At 42.7% G+C, this 19,107-nt stretch overlaps 1 long non-coding RNA gene across 1 annotated transcript; it reads left to right on the top strand.

Annotated features, from left to right (window-relative positions):
- Positions 1 to 231: 231 nt before the first annotated feature.
- On the top strand, positions 232 to 18,848 carry LOC126272150 (uncharacterized). The gene is made up of 3 exons (XR_007549184.1): positions 232 to 339; positions 5,820 to 5,928; positions 18,659 to 18,848. It is a non-coding gene; the product is annotated as an uncharacterized LOC126272150 (long non-coding RNA).
- The last annotated feature ends 259 nt before the right edge of the window (positions 18,849 to 19,107 follow it).

Here is a 19,107-nt window from a genome sequence, read left to right as displayed (position 1 = left end):
TTTCCTTAAACGAAACTGTGCAATCTGGTACCGCACGAAGTACGTCTGTTCCTCCTCAACCATCCTCTGAAATACGCTCACACTCTCTAAGATGACTCGGAGACGAAACTAGAACAGGAACAACAGTAGCAACTGGGGTGTTCCGGTTCCACCGCTTTCTGATGCCATCACGCTTTCACTTCGTGGGTTAGCAGACTGTTTGTCTACGTTTGTGTCACTTGCAGCCCAGGCAAGAGCACATAGGAGCAGGTGGGGAGGCGTATAAAAGCTCCATCATAGTCGTAGCTCAGTATACCTGTTACTGCCTTAGAGGTGGACAACTGTACCATCATCTCGCTGGTAAGTTTAAGACGTGTTATTCTAAAGCTAAGCCCCTCTGGTCTGTACTCGGGACTGCTGGATAAGGGCGAAGTCTGTGGTTTCCCGGTGCTGCCTTTCTGCCAACTCTCGACGGACCGGACACCGAGATTTCACTTGCCCTCAATGAGCAACGTCTTAACGGCACAGGGCCACCGGAAGCATCAGTCGGCTATTTCTGCGTGCGTGCCCTATAGCCGAATACGTTGATTACTTGTTATACATATGTTTTTCGCAGGTAGCAACCACGCACAGTAATGCTTTCATGTTTGAGCCAGACTGTGTATGCGTTTGTGTGTCGTATCAGACATCGTAGTTTTCTTTTATTATTGCTGGATACGTAATGTGGCGACGACAAATGTAAAATATATCGCACTGACAATTAGTTTCTGTTTTTGGCCCTTTATAGTTCGAAGATATCGGTATGTGATACGCCTGTCCGAGTATTGAAATAGTTCTCGATTAAACATTGTGGACTCACAGAGGAACCCGCAAGTGATAGTTGCTTTAGGATACCGGTACTGTCAAAAATCACTCGGATTTTTCTTACGTCTTTTACGAGATAGTGCAATGCATTCTAGTAGTACTTAAAAAAAAGTTAGAACTATCGTCAACTCTGAATGCTATTACGAAAGTGATAGGATTAGAATCTTAACTCCAGAAAAGGACATTTACTTTTTTAATGCGCGGATAGCAGCCCGAAAATTATATTTGCTTCAGAGAAATCGCAGTCAGTTACACAAAAAGGAATACTATTATTATTATTATATAAAACATTCTATTGTTATCATCAAATTTCTTTTGTATCTGATTACTTATTGGTGATGTTGCTTGATATTTTGTATTCATTTAAATATATGTTTCCTGGCGAAATACTACGACATTAAAATTGCATTCGTGGTAATAATCATAAATTTATGTAGCTACAGACATTGTACACGGTATATTAGACCGTCATTGATTTATTCATCAGAATTAGTTCTTAGGTTGGTGTGGTGTTGAATCAAAAAATAATCTTATAATCAGACTAATTCTCTTGCATTTCCTGCTTATGCTCCCTACACGTAAAGTACAAAACAAAAATTGGAGAAAATCCAACACAACTCTGCCACATTCACATCTTAAATAAAAGTTCCCATTTCAGGCGTTGCTTCGACCCTGCATTCAGCTCTCTTCGTTTTTTTAACATCATCAATCCTCTGACAGGTTTGATACAGCCAGACACGAATTCCTCCACTGCGCCAACCTTTCATATCAAACAGCACCTGCACGCTACGTCCTCTACTATTTGCTAGATGTGTGCCTATTTCTTTCTTTCCTACAGTGTTTAACCTCTACAGCTCCCTCTAGTACCATGTAGGTTATTCGCCGATGCCTCAACACACGTCCAGTGGTTCTGTCCCTTCTTCTTGTCGGTGTTTCCCACGTGTTCCTTCTTAGACGAGTCTGCAGAGATCCCCTCATCCCTTACCCTATCAGCTCATTTGATCTTTAACATTTTTCTGTAGTACCATATCTCAAACATTTCAATCTCTTTTGTTCTGATTTTCCCATTCTCCTTGATTCACTACTATATAATGCTGCGCTCAAAACGTACATTCTTAGAAAATTTTTCCTCGGATTAAGAGCTATTTTTGACATGTCCCCCTTGTTTCGTCCGTCATGGGTTATTTTGCTTCCAAGGTAGCAGAATTCTTAAATTTGTCTACTTCATGATCATCACTTCTTATGTTAACGTCCTCATTATTCCCTTTTCTACTACTTATCATTACTTTTATAATTTTATGGTTTACTCTCAATCCATATTCTGTACTCATTTGACTGTTCATTCCATTGAACAGCTCTTGTATTTATTCTTCACTTTCACTGAAGACAGCAATGTTAGAACAGAATTAAATCAGTGATATCCTTCCACCCTGAATTTCTATGCCACTCTTCGACCTTTCTTTGGTTTCCGTTTTTGCTTCTTCGATGCATAGATTAATCCGAGCACTTCGTTCTTGGTTTTGTTTCCTCTTGGTTCCTGTACATACTGCATGTCACCCATCTTCCGCTCTAGCTTAGTCCGATTTTTCTCATAATTTCCCACACCTTGCACCGTTTCACTCCGTCAAACAGTTTTTCTGGAGAGAAAAATCATATGTGCGTGTCTTGATTTTTCTTCAGTCTTGCGTCGAAAATAAAGCGCAGTGCTAGAACTGCTTCTCTAGTTCCTTTACCTTTCCTAAAGCCAAACCGATCGGCATCTAACAGCACCTCAACTGCTTCCCTATCCCTCTGTATGTTATTCCTGGCAGCAGCTGGGATGCATGAGATGTTCAGCTGACTGTGTGATAACTCTCGCACTCAACTGCGCTTGCTATCATGGGAATTTTGTACGATATTTTTCGGAAAGTCTCATGTTACGTCGCCAGTATTATACAACATACACATTAAGTTGAATAATCATTTGGATGCCACTTCCCCCAACGATTTTACAAATTCCGATGGAATGTTACCCATCCCTTCTGCCTTATTGGATCTCGAGTCTTCCAGAGCCCTTTTACATTCTGACTCTAATTCTGTGTCATGGTGTTTTCCTTGCCGACTCAGTTTCTCCTCATATCACGTCGTGAGACAAGTGCTGCCCCATATAGAGGCCTTCAATGTACTCTTTCCACCTATCCGTTCGCTTCCCAGGGTTTAACAGTTGAATTCCCTTTGCGCTCTTAATATTACCACCATCGATTTTACTTTAACAGAAAGTTTTTTTTTAATTTTCTCTATGATGAATCAGACCTACCAACGGTCATTTCTTTTTAGATTTCTTCGCTTTTCCCTGGAGCATTTTCGCTTTTGCTGCCCTTCGCTACTTGCAATTTATTTCATTCTTAAGTGATTTACAAAGCAATATTCCTATCTTTTCCTGAACAAACAACTTAAGTCGGCTGCTCAGATTGTCTCCCAAATCGTTTATGTAGATAAGGAACAGCAAAGGGCCTTTAACACTACCTTGGGGAACGCCAGAAATCAGTTCTGTTTTACTCGATGACTTTCCATCAATTACTACAAACTGTGACCTCTCTGACAGGAATCACGAATCCAGTCACATAACTGAGACGATATTCCATAGCCACGCAATTTCACTACAAGCCGCTTACATGGTGCATTGTCAAAAACCTTCCGGAGATCCAGAAATATGCAATCAATTTGAAATCCCTTGTCGACACCAGTCAACACTTCGTGCGAGTAAAGAACTAGTTGTGTTTCACAAGAACGATGTTTTCTAAATCCTTGTTAACCGTTTTATTCAAGATAATTCACAATGTTCGAACTCAATGTATGTTCCAAAGTCCTGCTGCAAATCGACGTTAATGATATGGGCCTGTAATTTAGTGAATTACTGCTTCTACCTTTTTTGAGTATTGCCGTGACCTGTGAAACTTTGCATTCTTTGGGCACGGATCTTTTGTCGAGCGAACGGTTGTATATGATAGTTAAGTATGAAACTATGGCATCAGCATACACTGAAAGGAACCTAATTGGTGTACAGACTGGGCCTTATCATACCAAAAACACGATAACATTATAAAAGTATGTAGCACTAGCTAGCCCCGCTATTTGCAAAGAAAACATTAACTCAGAAAGTATACGAGAGTCACTCCAAAAGAAGTGCACCAAGTTTTTTAAAACATCCAATTTATTTTCCGTACCTTCGATATTTTTTCACTATGTTGATACACTCTTGAGAGACAAAATTTCATTTTTCCACATAAACTCCCTCGCTATCAACTGCCTTCGCACCGTAGAACTAAGACATGCATATATGCAAGGTAGGAGCCAGGACCAATACGTTTGCGCCACTGTTTAGGAGTCTTCACAGGGGAGGCATCATCTTGAAGTCTCGTTCTGCGAGGATTCATCCAATTTGCCGTACAGGTGGTAATCACGGGATGCTAGATCAAATCTGTAGTGCGGGAGTATAAATGTTTCTAGGGATCAGTCACATTATCACAAATCAAACAGGCACAAACCTTTTTTTTACGTTCAACTGTCTCAGTATTCTGCACAGACTAACTCCTCCGCTTCTCCTACTCCCACTAGGATTGCCAGTTTGTTCACAGTTAATACAGCTGACACTCACATTCAGGTTGTCAATACCCTGCACATTGTCAGCAGTCTATGCAGTTTTCGGCGTGCGGCTCCGGGGAAGGTCCCGAGTATTGGCGTGTCCACTTTCACTAGACAGTCTGTTTGCCCAACGACTAACTGTACTCCGACCAACAGCGTCAGCGTCATACACCTACCACAATCTCTCGCGGATGTTTGCCACGGCTTCGTCCTCACGGTAAAATCTTATAAAACAATGCTGCTTCCGACGAACATCAAGCGCAGCAATCTTCTTGACGGAGTGCTACGAAAGCACAACTTCCGGAATGAGATTGAACTAACTTTTAGCACAAGCGGGAAGAATGCTTCTATGATCTCCGGGCATAGCAAAGACGTGCAACGAAAACTGGATTTTTTAAAATACTTTTGTGCATTTCTTTGGGGGTCACCCTCGTATACACCAAGCAAACAAGTATTTTCTCTATATTTATCTTCCAAATACGAAAATTCAAATGAAAGGACTTCTGAGACTGAACAATAAGTACTGAAAGAAAGTACAAAGTACTTGAAACAGTACTTATCTATCGGCAACCGTCAGTGACAGCCCGCCCTGTCCTACAGGTTGAAGTACACAAACAGACGCATTTATACGTATTCCTACCTCTCAGCAGTCGTGAATTGTGTTAAAATAGATTACCGCAATATTCGTAATATCAATGTCATACAGAAAGTGTTAAAGATAGACAAACAAAATATCACAATTAAAACAATAGCGGCGTTCTCAACAGTGAGCACACCATAGTCAAGACGACAGTTTCCTTCATCCTTTTCAGTCAGCAGAAAAGCTGCTGAAATATTTAATTATTTGATTGGTGCACGTCTACCTAAAAACATTCTCTTGCTGGAATAATATTGGAATTTCTCTCTTTTGGGGCAGATTTGGAGAGAGTTCAGTCACATTAATTTCGAATACGTGGTTATGCAACAGATAAGCTCTCCAGTGTAAATATTGTCCATGAATTTACTAACTTGCACCACACATGAATACTGAGTGTACCAAGAAAAAGGAAGCTCCTAATGAATTCATTTTTAATTCTTAATGTTCGTCGTTGATCTTCTTCTAGGAGATAACTACTCAATTATCTCCTGGGGATTAATTTATCATTCATTTAACGTTCAAATTTTTCTACGAATTAATCACACAATTAACAAAAACACGCAGACACGTCACGTATCTTTATTTCGTAAGGTGTTGGGAAAATTTTATTCTGAGGTTATTATTAAGATGAGTTTCGGAGATACCTTCGTAATATCTAATGTTTATTTCAACACTTTAACGTGTACAATAATACAGACAAAAATCTTTGTTCCAGCAACGCTTCTCAAGAGGTCATGAGTATCTTCCTGAGGCTGTGCTTTGTGCTGTTCGTGTTGTCAACTGTTGCTGCAAATTGTGGCGAAGTAATAGACCTATCACATCTGGTGAGAACAACGATTGGCTTCGTGCCAAAATTATATTCGCTAAAACTCAATAATTCTTTATGTATTTGTTTATTTAACATGGCAAGGTTAGGACCACACTCACCCTACATTAATTCATCAACACAAGCATCGTGTAAGTTACATCGGAATCCAATATTTCTGAGACATAAGTAGTGCAGAGAAAAAGAGTGTATATTCCTTCATTACAGGGGAAAAAGAGAAATTACGTGCAGATGGATCTAAGCAGTGAACTCTGGCAGCGATGGATGTGAGAGAAGAGAGCAGAACGTGATAAAGAACAAGTCGTGCAAAAAGGAGATAAGTGATGTGACTGGTTGAGAAATAAAAAGAGAGGAGCGAACTCTGAGAAGGTGGAAGTAATATTTGCTTTGTTTGACAAAGGGAAAAACCGCTCACATATGTTGACTGTTGGTGAAATGTAATGAAGTTGACAGTGGCAGTGAATATTGTGTAAAGTGCAGCGTAGCAGCAAAATGGTTCAAATGGCTCTGAGCACTAGGTCATCTGTCCCCTAGAATTTAGAACTACATAAACCTAACTAACCTAAGGACATCACACACATCCATGACCGAGGCAGGATTCGAACCTGCGACCGCAGCAGGCATGCGGTTCCGGACTGAAGCACCTAGAACCGCTCGGCCACAGCGGCCGGCGCGGACAACAGCAGCAGAAAAGCAGTCTGCCAATAGTTTTTGTTTGTGGATAGGCACGGGTAGGATACTAGACAAGGGAGGCCGTGTGTTTACTTTGGGATGGCGAATGCTTAACCCTAGAAAGGACGGGCGAAAAAAAGTAACACAAACGGACGGGCTGTGTCTGACAAACCCACCGTTCTGTTTACGTTCCATAAGAAGTAAGACTTAAATTTTCAACACCAATGCTACTATACTTCTTTTACTGTTTATTAATATTTAAAATTTACCATACTTTTCTTTGAAAATAACGTTGTATTTCTCCGAAAATCTGAAAGTAAAAGTATTCAGTATTTAAAAACGTTCTTCAACATTTAAAACAGTTTTATTTTATTTTTGACAGTTCACTTCCTCAGAAGTTACGAAATTAAGATTCTGAAGCACGCTGTTACAGAATATTATACATTTTAGTGCATAGCATAATCTAATAAAAATGGTTTCTGTTGTTACGATATACATATTACTGATCTGCATTTTATACACAGTCTTCACATAACTTTACAGAATGGGAGAGACACAGCCACTTTCCACAACTTTTGCAAAAATATTTTGTTTTATTGTCTTTGCATTTATAACAACGACCTCGTTTTATTTCTGGAACAACTTCCTTGTCAATGGTAATCCCAGATAGACGTGGTGCCAGCTGTCGAATGTTGCTCGGGAGATTCTTCTGGTTAGCTCTCTGTGCCATGTGTAGTTTTATGAATCCCAAACTGAGTTACTTGAGAAATATCTTTCTTGAAATACCAGCAATGTTCAAAATGGCATAAAATATGCACAATGGCCAGCGTCTTGTTTGCCTTCCGACGTTATATTCTGAACACATGGCATCAACCATGTCCACTCCACTCTTTGTTGAATTGTAGAATGTAATAATTTCTGGCTTCTTCATATTACCAGTTTCTTCATTGATTTTATTATTTGTATGCATTGAAGACAGCAAAAATAACACATTTATTTTTCTTTGGCACATATGACACCAATGTGAAATTCTTGCAAAATGCGAATATGGACGAATGTGTTTCTGTTTTCTTGTGAGGCAACAATTCCAATGGTATTTCTCTTTTATTTTTGCGCAGTGTTCCGACGAGTTTAAGGTTACAGTCTGTGAGCAGTTTTCTTGCGAGTGTGCAGCTTGTGAACCAGTTGTCAAGGGTAATATTCCTTCCTGTTGCCTTCACTGGCTCCACAAGTCTGAGCACAACATCGTCAGCTGCGTTACTCACATGGAAGAAACCTGGAGGTTGAATCCCTACATACACTTCCAAGTTTTCTGCCAAGATAAATATTTTGATCACATACTTTCCGGGTTTTGAAGGAATGTACATTCTGAAAGAACAACGTCCCAGAAAAGATAGTAACATCTCTTCCACTGTAAGGTATTCACTTGTTGTGTAATGCCTTGTGCAGTCTTTTTGTGAATCCTTTGATAACATCAGGTACAGGGGCCACTTTATCGCTTTTTTATGTCATCTCAGAAGAAAACGAAATTTTCGCAGTGACATACTTGAAGGGAAGATTTCTGTCCCTGTGCCACAAGTGTCCCAAAATTCTTCCGTATCCATTTTGCCTCCATGAAGAACGCCAGAAATGTACAAAAGACCCAAAAATGCCTGGAACTCCTCTTTGTTTCAAGTTCTTTACAGTATTTGGGTCACTTTTATAAAGTAGTTTTACGTGATCTATGTAAGTATTTGTGCCAAATCGAGCAGATCGTCGTCAATGAACAGCTTCCAGGCCTCGACAATGTTGTTAGTATTTCTGGCTTCCCCTCTGACTCCAGGCAAATGCGTAGTTGCATTGTGTGATCTGGTACGTACATTTTTGTTGGGAATCTTTTCTGCCATTTAGTTCATCCATCTCTCGACAAATAGTAAGGTGATGATTAACTGGAAGAGGAACCGGGACCAACCACACTAATTGATTCAGAATCTCGAGATGTCTTAGAGAGTGTACTCACGTTTCTCGCAGGAATAACGACGTTATCTTCGCTGTCCAGCTGTTCGTCGCTCATTTCACTTTCTGTGTTGTGATCACTTTCGGGAATAAAATCAGGATCTACATCCGAATCATCATTATCAATTTCTAATAACAGTTTTTTTCGGTTTATTCATCACTCAGAGGACGCTGCCAGGCCATTTTCGATCAGTTTTATTGCTCGCAGTCAGTATAACAAGAAGTGTGCATAAGCAGAAAAAGCTAACGCAATCGGACGGGCTGGGTCTCTCCAACCCGCAACTCGCTTCCCTTCACGTCAAAAATCAACAAGCGAACAAAGCAAAATGATGACACAAGTAGCGCTCCCTAGGAACACTAACTGAAAGCTACAGTGGATGGCTGACTCGCAAGCGGTGCAGTCTTGTATCAACTGGCGACCAAAGCAAAATGATGACACAAGTAGCGCTCCCTAGGAACAGTAACTGAAAGCTACAATGGATGGCTGACTCGCAAGTGGTGCAGTCTTGTTGATACCCGCTTGGGTCTGAGAGAGACCGCCCTTCCGGCCCAGGGCCAATCGCTGATGCGAGGTGTTGGGGTTCATGAGCACCGAGGAGCCGCTGAAGTACACATAGCATGTGGCAGTTACGTATGTTGTCTTGCCGCAATCATCCTAACTGGACGTATGAAGCACCCACGTGCTCGCATATACGGATGTTGCAGGTGTAACGCCAATGATGGCAGGCGTGTCGAAAATATAACCTAAATCTGAATATTTGTGACACTTACTTGTTGAATAAAATCTGTGCACGTCGCAATTTGTAACTATTTTACATTTCCTTTTCATACAGTTCAATAATTTTACTCTGTACGTTCCTCCTACGTACGTGAGCAGGCTGCAAGTAATTGCTCCGAATTTTTATGTGAAAACTTCTAAAACGTTTTTTTTAAATAACCTCATTTATTTCTAAATAATTACTCTGACGACGAACACGTTTCTCCCAACTAGAGACCAGTTCGTTGATGCCATCACTGTAGAATCTTTAACTTTGACAGAGGTGCAACCTTACCTCTTCTTGTAACGCTTCATCGCTATTAAAGTTCCCAAAGCTGTTCTTTAAGTTTTGGAAGGACATGGACGTCGGTTGTGGCCAAGCCGGTACTGTAAAGAGGATGAACCCAGGGCGTCGGACTGTTGCAGACGTCGCAGAGCTGGTGTGTGGTCCGGCAGTGTCATGATGAACGAGACGGTGCTCCATCTGTGGACGAACTGTTAGAAGTCAAACCTCGATAACAGCACGCTGCTTGTCACTCACCGCTTACACTCCCACATGTTACACGCTACAATTCCGAGCCCTCTAGCGGCAAAGGGCTGCAAATGTGTAGACACGAAGAATAAAGATATAGATTGTTGAAAACCTTTGTTTTAGTTTAAAAGCTTTGAGTTTTCATCTAAAAAATTTGGATATATTACTTTTGAGAACGCCCACATATATCTCGCGAAAGGACATGAAGAGGAAGTAAGAGAGATTGATGCCCATATGCAGGCTTACCGGAGAACTATTCGTGACTGGAACAGGAAAGAGAGAGAGAGAGAGAGGGGGAGGGGGGAGTGACAGTGGTACGCAAAGTACCCTCTACCACTCACCGCAAGTTGGCTGACGGAGTACAGATACAGATGTAGATGCGTATCTGTCTCCATACGCGCGTTAGACGCAGACTGATTCACACCTGTGGCCTGGACTGTGCTGGCCATCATCGGCTTGTCTTTCAGTGTTTCGTCCTACTGTCAAAGGATAAGGCAAACTGTTGGAGATGTCCAAATGTTCCACTTCTGCACTGACGTTTACAGGGCCCTTACAAAGCTCGAAATCCTCCACCTGATGTTAATTTAAATTGACGAATAACTATGGGACAAATTTCTAAGCACTTTTTAGCTATCACGGCTTTCGCTGAAACTGATAATGCTTGAAATCTTACTCTTTCTCTTGCCCTGCGCATGCCTTGAGATGAGTGCAACGGATATGCAAGACTCGAGAATACAGCACTTCCCCCAATACACGCAGCCGACATTATTTCCGTCCTTAATGAAAATCTCTCCCGAACACTGGTACGACCACCGTCTCGCACTAAAGATACATTGTTTCGAATTAAGTTTCGCCTTCTCATTCTCTTTCGTCTCACGATCACGCGCCATGATCCAGCGGTGGGCGACTGAGCGGCATTTGGGTAAGGAGCATCTGCTGCTCGGGCCATTCGAGCATGAGACGCTCAAATGAGAATGGAGAAGTCGACGGCAGTTGCTCTAAGCATCCCAGGCGGTTGTACTGACGTCTACCGGCTTCTGTGGAGCTTCATATGCTGAGTAGTTCGAACGAATATAAATGCCAAATGCAGACCTCTACCATACACACCATATTGCTGTTGTGGTGGTTCAAAATGAATAACTGAAACAGGTTTCTAGTGGTGAAGTATTCGCTAATGCTTTCGTTTATCGATGAAGACCTTTCGCGAGACTTTTGCCACACTGACTGCTGCACATCGCAGCCAGTGTCTGCATTATACAGCTGTTTCCCTCAATAAGAGGTAGTAAAGTTTTTTTACTCCCACAGCACTTTCATACATAAATGAGCCGTGTATATATCGGCGTAGGGCGTAGGCTTTCCCGGCCTAATAAGTCATTAAAGTCTCTTCGGGTTTGCTGCCGGATCCTAAAATCAACTTGATGTTGTCTCTCTGTTTAGACCCTGAAAGAGTCCCTTAGTTTCATTAGTGAAAAACTGGATGAAGAGTTGGTGAAGCTTTGTCGGCATGTGCTGGCATCCACGTATCTTTTACTTAACGGCAATATTTTTTAACAGAACGACGGAGTGGCAATGGGTAGTCCTTTATCTCCCATAGTCGCCAGTTTATTTATGGAGGACTTCGAGGATATGGCACTGAGGACTTCGGATTTGCAAACAAACGTGCTTCTGGAGATATTTGGATGATATCTATTTTTGGCTGGCCGCATGGACGTGATGCTCTTTGTAGATTTTTGGTCCACTTCAACTGTCTTCATCCCGGCATTAAATTTACTATGGAGGTTGATGCTTCCATTTTTAGGTGTTATGGTTTATTAAAAAAAAAAGCAGATGGTACTTTGGGACATAGTGTTCACCGAAAGCCCACGCACACAGCTCGGTATCTGCTTTCTATGAATTGTCATCCACCATACCAACGCAGTGACGTCCTTAAGACTTTGGTACGCAGAGCATATGCCATTTCCGATGCACACAGCTTAACCCAAGAACTTGCGCATTTGATGCCTGTTTTGAAGGAAAATGGATACTTCGAGCTATGGAGTGTGGACCATCACTGGAGGTGTATGAAGAAGAACATAGATCGGTGGCCTTCCTTTCGTTATGCTGGAGGCATATCGTTTAAGATTGGACGATTTTTAAGGAATTTTAACATCCGTCCACCTTCTAAAATTAGGCCACTACCCGGCTCTGTGAAAGATGATTTGGGGGTTAGAAAACCCGGTGCATACAAAATTCCTTGTCATTGTGGGAAGGTTTACATTGGCCGTTCGATTCGCACAGTTCATTACAGGCGTGTGGAACATCGCCCTCATACGAGGCTACAACAACCGGAAAAATCGGCAGTTGCAGAACACAGCTTAAATGAGGGACACAGTATGAAATTTGACGAAACTGTGATAGTGACAACATTTCCGGTTTTTGGAACAGTGTCTATAAAGAGCCGATTGAAATTAGGTTGACAGATAATTTATTTAACAGAGACAATGGGTTTCCTCTTAGCAGAACGTGGAATACTGTACTATCCCGCATCAAAATTGAACGTTCTTCGGTACGGCTCTGAGTGCGATATATCGTTACCGCCGGTGTTCTACAAAAGGCGGCGCCACCTACCAGTCTTGGAGACAGCAACGTTGATGGGCGGCGCATGTCTATATAGGACGTCGATTTGCAGCTTGGCGTCAGTTCTCAGCTAGAGCCATCAGCGAAGCAACGTTCTCCTGAAGATAGTGACCAGTTGGATCGCCGAAATATCGAGTGAAGTTGATTTTAGGATCCGGCAGCAAACCTGAAGAGACTTTCAGGAGTAGAGCACCTCGGATAAGTGGCGGTGGACGGGAAGTGTATGTCCCCTCTCTGCACTCTGCTTTCAGGAGCTTCCGGTTACTTTCTAGATGAGAGACCTTGCTTGCCTTTCCTTCCCTGTCTCCCTCTCTTCTCTTGCCTCTCCCTTACCTTAGCTTCGCTGACATCGGTAGATTCAAAATTGTTCAAATGGCTCTGAGCACTATGGGACTTAACATCTGTGGTCATCAGTCCCCTAGAACTTAGAACTACTTAAACCTAACTAACCGAAGGACATCACACACATCCATGCCCGAGGCAGGATTCGAACCTGCGACCGTAGCAGTCGAGCGGTTCCAGACTGGAGCGCCTATAACTGCTTGGCCATCATCGGTAGATCTTGGTGTCTTCACCCCGTGGGTTTTGCTTGGTAGGATCTCTCTGATCTACAGTCATATAGACCTGCCTGTTCGAGGACAAGGGGACTGATAACCTAGTAGTTTGGATCCTTAAAGAATCCAAGCAACCAACCAACAACCCACGAATATACCAAAGGTACTGCTGACACACTCCTGCCGGCTACTGCTGCTTCTGTTGTTGTTCTCGCTGGGGCAGAATGGGATGACCATATTCTGCATGGTGATATGGCAGTAGCTCCGGAGAAATCAGTTGCTGCTGGTGTGACTGTTGCCCCCATTGGTGATTACTTACAGCTTCACGTAACTAGTCGTGCAGCACCTCACAGAGTTGTTGAAATTGTTGTCGACGACTGATGATTGGGCTGCATCTATACGTCCTCTGGCTATGTTGCGCTTTGCATCTGAAAAATTTCGTAACGTTAGACACGCCCGACAGTCTTCGCGTGCTCCCACCATTCCTCACATGTAGGAATGCGTTTTTCTGTGCTGATAGGCTGAAATCAGCATATTATACTGGCATGGAAATACTGGAGTATCAATTCGGTAGCGTTCAGTCAGGTTATTCATGGTGTAGCACATTCATGTTTCGTCAGTATAGTTTCGTTGGTGTTATTTGGAACACAGAACTTGAGTACTACAAGGTAGACGACGAACCATTTGCGTGAGATATTGATGACTGAAGAAGAGGGAAGGGCCAAGAAGTGTCAGAAATGTTGCAACGACCTCAAATTGTGCAATAAATTAAATCGATTAGGTTTTCATTTGTGTGTGTAAACAACTAAGAAGCAAAACTGTGATGGTAAAAAGATCTGCGTGAACACGTCCACCATTTAGACTTCGTAAGTGATGAATGAATTTAGTCGCTAAGGACGTATGACAGTTTTAGATTAGAGATAGCATCACTGAGAAATCATAACATTACCAAGTTTGTTTGCGTGGCCATCGTCCGCATCAAGCATAGAAACACTTGTTTTGTAAGTAAAACCGCCTCTTCCGCTGCCACTTAATTTATTTATCCCAGACGCCTTCCGCCTTTTTCTTGTTCTAAGGCATCATCAGTAGTGAGAGGAAACAAAGATCAGCAAATCGTAAGTAACTACTGTTGTACATAAATAATCGTGACGTGAACTGGTTAATAATCTGAAACTAACAAAACTGTTTCGTTATATATCCCACTGATGATGCTTAAGAACAAGAAAAAGACAAAACGTGTCTGGGATAAATAAATTAAGTGGCAGCAGGAAGAGGCGGTTTTATCTACAAAACAAGTATTCATAACAATGCATTTATTGGGGGCATCCTGAGGGGTTGACACATGATCTTCAACGTCGGATAAATGCTCCAGGGAGAGGAAATATCTGCCAGAAACTTGAATTACACTGACGGAAAAAATCGCAGCACCGAAAAATAATTAATGTAGAGTAATGATGTATCGGAAACAAGCCCGAAACACGCCACTGCAAATGTGAAATGCTGGTACATTAATAACCATTGTAATCGCCGGAATGTTGAATGCAAGAATACAAACGAGCATGCACTGTATTGTACAGGTCCCGGATGTCAGTTTGTGAGTTGGATTTCTATGCCTCTTGCACTTGGCCAGTCAATACAGGAACGCTTAATGCTGTTTTTGTATGACGCTAGAGTTGTCGTCCGATGATGTAAGTGCTCGATTGGAGAGAGTCGTGGTGATCGAGCAGGCCAAGGCAACATGTGGCCCTTCATGTTGGTTTATAATCGCTGGATGTGTGAGAGTGTTACCCCGTTGGAAAACACTCCCTGGAGTGCTGTTCATGTATGGAGGTACAACAGGTCTCGCTACCAGACAGACGTACAAATTTGCAGTCAGGGTGCGTGGGACAGCAACAAGTGTGCTCCTGGTCCCATTCGAAATCACTCCTCAGTCCGTATCTCCAGCTGGAGGTCCAGTGTGCCAAGCACATACGCGGGTTACTATCAGGCCCTCACCTGACGTCCTTCTAACCAATGCATGGCCATTACTGACAGCCAGGCAAAACCAGCTCTCATCAGAGATCACACTAGACCTCCGCCCTGCTGTCCAATTACACTACTGGCCATTAAAATTGCTTCACCACGAAGATAACGTGCTACAGACGCGAAATTTAACCGACCAGAAGAAGATGCTGTGATATGCAAATGATTAGCTTTTCAGAGCATTCACACCAGGTTGGCGCATGTGGCGACACCTACAACGTGCTGTCATGAGGAATGTTTCCAACCGATTTCTCATACACAAACAGCAGTTGACCGGCGTTGCGTGGTGAAACGTTGTTGTGATGCCTCGTGTAAGGAGGAGAAATGCCCACCATCACGTTTCCGACATTGATAAAGGTCGGATTGTAGCCTATCGCGATTGTGGTTTATAGTATCGCTACATTGCTGCTCGCGTTGGTCGAGATCCAATGATTGTTAGCAGAAAATAGAAGCGGTAGGTTCAGGAGGGTAATACGGAACGCCGTGCTGCATCCCAACGGCCCTTATCACCAGCAGTCGAGATGACAGGCATCTTATCCGCATTGCTGTAACGGATCTGCAGCTACGTCTCGGTCCCTGAGTCAACAGATGGAAACGTTTGCAAGACAACAATCATCTGCACGAACAGTTCGAGGACGTTTGCAGCAGCATGGACTTTCAGCTCGGAGACCGTGGCTGCGGTTACCCGTGACGCTGCATCACAAACAGGAGCGCCTGCGATGGTGTACTCAACGACGAACCTGGGTGCACGAATGGAAAAACGTGATTCTTTCGGATGAATCGAGGTTCTGTTTAGAGCATCATGATGGTCGCAACCGTGTTTCGCGACATCGCGGTGAACGCACATTGGAAGCGTGTATTCGTCATCGCCATACTGGAGTATCACTCGGCGTGATTGTATGGGGTGCCATTGGTTACACGTCTCGGTCACCTCTTGTCCGCACTGAAGGCACTTTGAACAGTGGACGTTACATTTCAGATGTGTTACGACCCGTGGCTCTACCCTTTATTCGATCCCTGTGAGACCCTACATTTCAACAGGATACTGCACGACCACCTGTTGCAGGACCTGTACGGGCCTTTATGGATACAGAAAATGTTCGACTGCTGCACTGGCCAGCACATTCTCAAGATCTCTCACTAATTGAAAACGTCTGGTCACTGGTGGCCGAGCAACTGGCTCGTCACAATACGCCAGTCACTACTCTTGATGACCTGTGGTACCGTGTTGAAGCTGCATGGGTAGCTGTAGCTGTTCACGCCATCCAAGCTCTGTTTGACTCAATGTCCAGGCGTATCAAGGCCGTTATTACGGCGAGAGATGGTTATTCTGGGTACTGATTACTGAGGATCTATGCACACAAAATGCGTGAAAATGTAATCACATGTCAGTTGTAGTAAAATATATTTGTCCAATGGATACCCGTTCATCATCTGCATTTGTTTTTGGTGTAGCAATTTTAATGGCCAGCAGTGTAGCTCTCGCTTCTCGCCCCTGAAGTCGTAAATGGCAGTGGTTTCAGCTCAGTGGGATGCACATCACAGGGCATCTGAATCGGAACTGTCCTTGAAGTAAATCGATTTGCAACAGTTCGTAGTGTCAGCGTGGCGCATACTGCTGCTCGAACTGTTGCTGCAGATGCAGTACGATGCCTCAGAGCCATACGTCGAACACGATGTTTCCTTTTCGGTTGTGCCACGTGGGCATCCGGAGCCCGAGCGAAAATTCTCGTGACCACTGCTGCCAGCAATCATGTAGATTGGCTACATTCCTGCTAAGGGTTTGTGCAGTCTGTCAGGAGGAACATTCAGTCCCTCGTAGCCCAATGACACGACCCCGTTCCAACTGAGTGAGGTGTTGATAACGGCGTCTTTGTTGTCTAATTCTTCACTAACATCAGCTCACTGCGTCCAACCTCAAAGGTAACTTAACGCTCAGATTGTTACAGCACGTATTTAACCCTTTCGTGAGCCGTGGGAAACATGCTTCCCACTACAATGAACTCGCTCCTAATCCCGTGGGATTCACAGTTCCCACCTCTGTATGGTGCTACCACCTAGTGAACAGTATAGGGTACTACTTCCAATCTGAAGTTCACGCCGTTCTTGCTGTACCTTCGCGCAGAGGCATTGTATAGCTGAGTGTTGCTCTGTAGAGGAGCCTTCCAGTGCTGATTGCGTGACATTTTGTAATTTTTTCCTCAAAGCTATAGTACAAGGTAAATACTTTTGATTTATCCAAATTTATGAAGGAAAACGTAAAACTGGATGGAGGAGAGTTCCAGTTTGAAACAAAAGGAGTCATTTCTGCAGTAAAATAGATGGATAACTGTCCAGTCACTTTCCTGTCCTCAATTCATGACCCAAGAGAAACAGCCACAGTGAACAGAAAAAACAAGGATGGTGCTAGTACAGGGATTTCTTGTCCCGAAGTAGTGGCAGAATACAACAAAATAATGGGTGGTGTCTATAAGTTTGATCAATTACGAGAAAGGTATGCTATTGGCAGACGTTCTGTACAATGTTGGCACAGAATATTTTATTTCCTGGTGGGCGTTGCTGCAGTGAACAGTTTTATCCTGTGGAAAATAAGTACAACAGAAAGTAGACAGCATGATTAGCTCACATACAGGATGCATCTAGCCAGACAATTGATCGCTGGCTTTTCATCCCAAAAAAGGCGTGGACAAAAACCTGTCTTTTTGGCAAAAAGGGGTAAAGTACCTGAAGATTTTCGTCATGTGGCTGTAGGGGAGCATTAACCCATTTTAGGAGAAACCCACTGGACGTGCCGTCATTGTTGTACCAAAGCTGCGGAAGGGAGCACTCGCTGTGTTTGTACATATTGTCAAGTACCACTCTGCATAGACCCATGTTTCAGAAAGTTTCATGGCAAGTAATTGTGAACAATCATTGTAACAAGAGAAGTAAATTTATCAATTAAATATGATATATATTGAAAAAGTGGTTTTTGTCATTTAACTCCAAGGAAGGGCAGTGAGAAGAATAGTTCCCACCTTGTTGTGTGACCTCACTTTCACAGTTGGAGCAAATTTGATATTGTATATGATATATATACCTATCTGTTAACCACTATCTGCTCTCCATTCATTTAAAAAAAAGTGCTCAATAATTTTGCCCACGAAAGGGTTAAAGCAAACCTGCTTTTCGTCCTCATAGTGGTGCTGCTAGCGCGACAGGCGCAAAATTTGATTAGATATCTTTCAGATGTGGAAACACGCCTAGCAGCTTTCATTTATGTCCAACACCTTCTTGAGGTTGCGTTTTATTTGTTTTGTTTTCTGTTTTTGTTTTTTCAATCAGTATATTTACTTGAGTGAGCACTTGTTTATCTACCAGCGTTCTGACCTTATCCCTTGAGGGTCCCGCAGTAAGTGTCTGAATCTTGTGAATTCGATGTAAACTGACGCTGCTACCTGAAAATTCGATGAAGATTATTGACAAAACAAAGATATTTTGGAACTCAAAACTAATCAAACTAATAAAGCCTGAAATCATTCCTAGCTATGTAAAGTCTGAAGATTCATCTTGAGCGTCACTCTGTCTGTTTCTGTTGCAGTGTCCGGATCCTTGCGAAGAGTCTCCCTGTAAGCCACACCAGCGCTGCGTGCCGCAAAAGGTGGTGTGCATCAACTCGTACTGCTGCGACATTGCGAAGTGCGTGGCTGCCGACAAGTCTGAAAAAAAGAGCCGGCCGAAAGATTCTACTAACCCATCTGTATACTAAATAAACTGCTAATAACGCTGTATTACCATCTCGTTCTTTCCTCTAACTCAACCCATTCATTTGTGTCCATATTGACAGCAAAAATTATCAGATGATAAATGAAAAATCTGTCTCATAGCAATGACGTTCGTTTTATCTCTCGTAAAGACAGCTACTAACATGATGGTTCTTTGGGTTAGTTCTAAAAGCATCTTCAAAATGTATCACAATGAACCGCCTCCAGTTAAATTAAATGCATTATACGGAAATTATGTAACACAGTAATGAACTAAATTTCAGTT

This window comes from Schistocerca gregaria, chromosome 5 (assembly GCF_023897955.1).
Source record: "Schistocerca gregaria isolate iqSchGreg1 chromosome 5, iqSchGreg1.2, whole genome shotgun sequence".
Lineage (NCBI taxonomy): Eukaryota > Metazoa > Arthropoda > Insecta > Orthoptera > Acrididae > Schistocerca > Schistocerca gregaria.
This window is presented reverse-complemented; position numbering and strand designations above follow the sequence as displayed.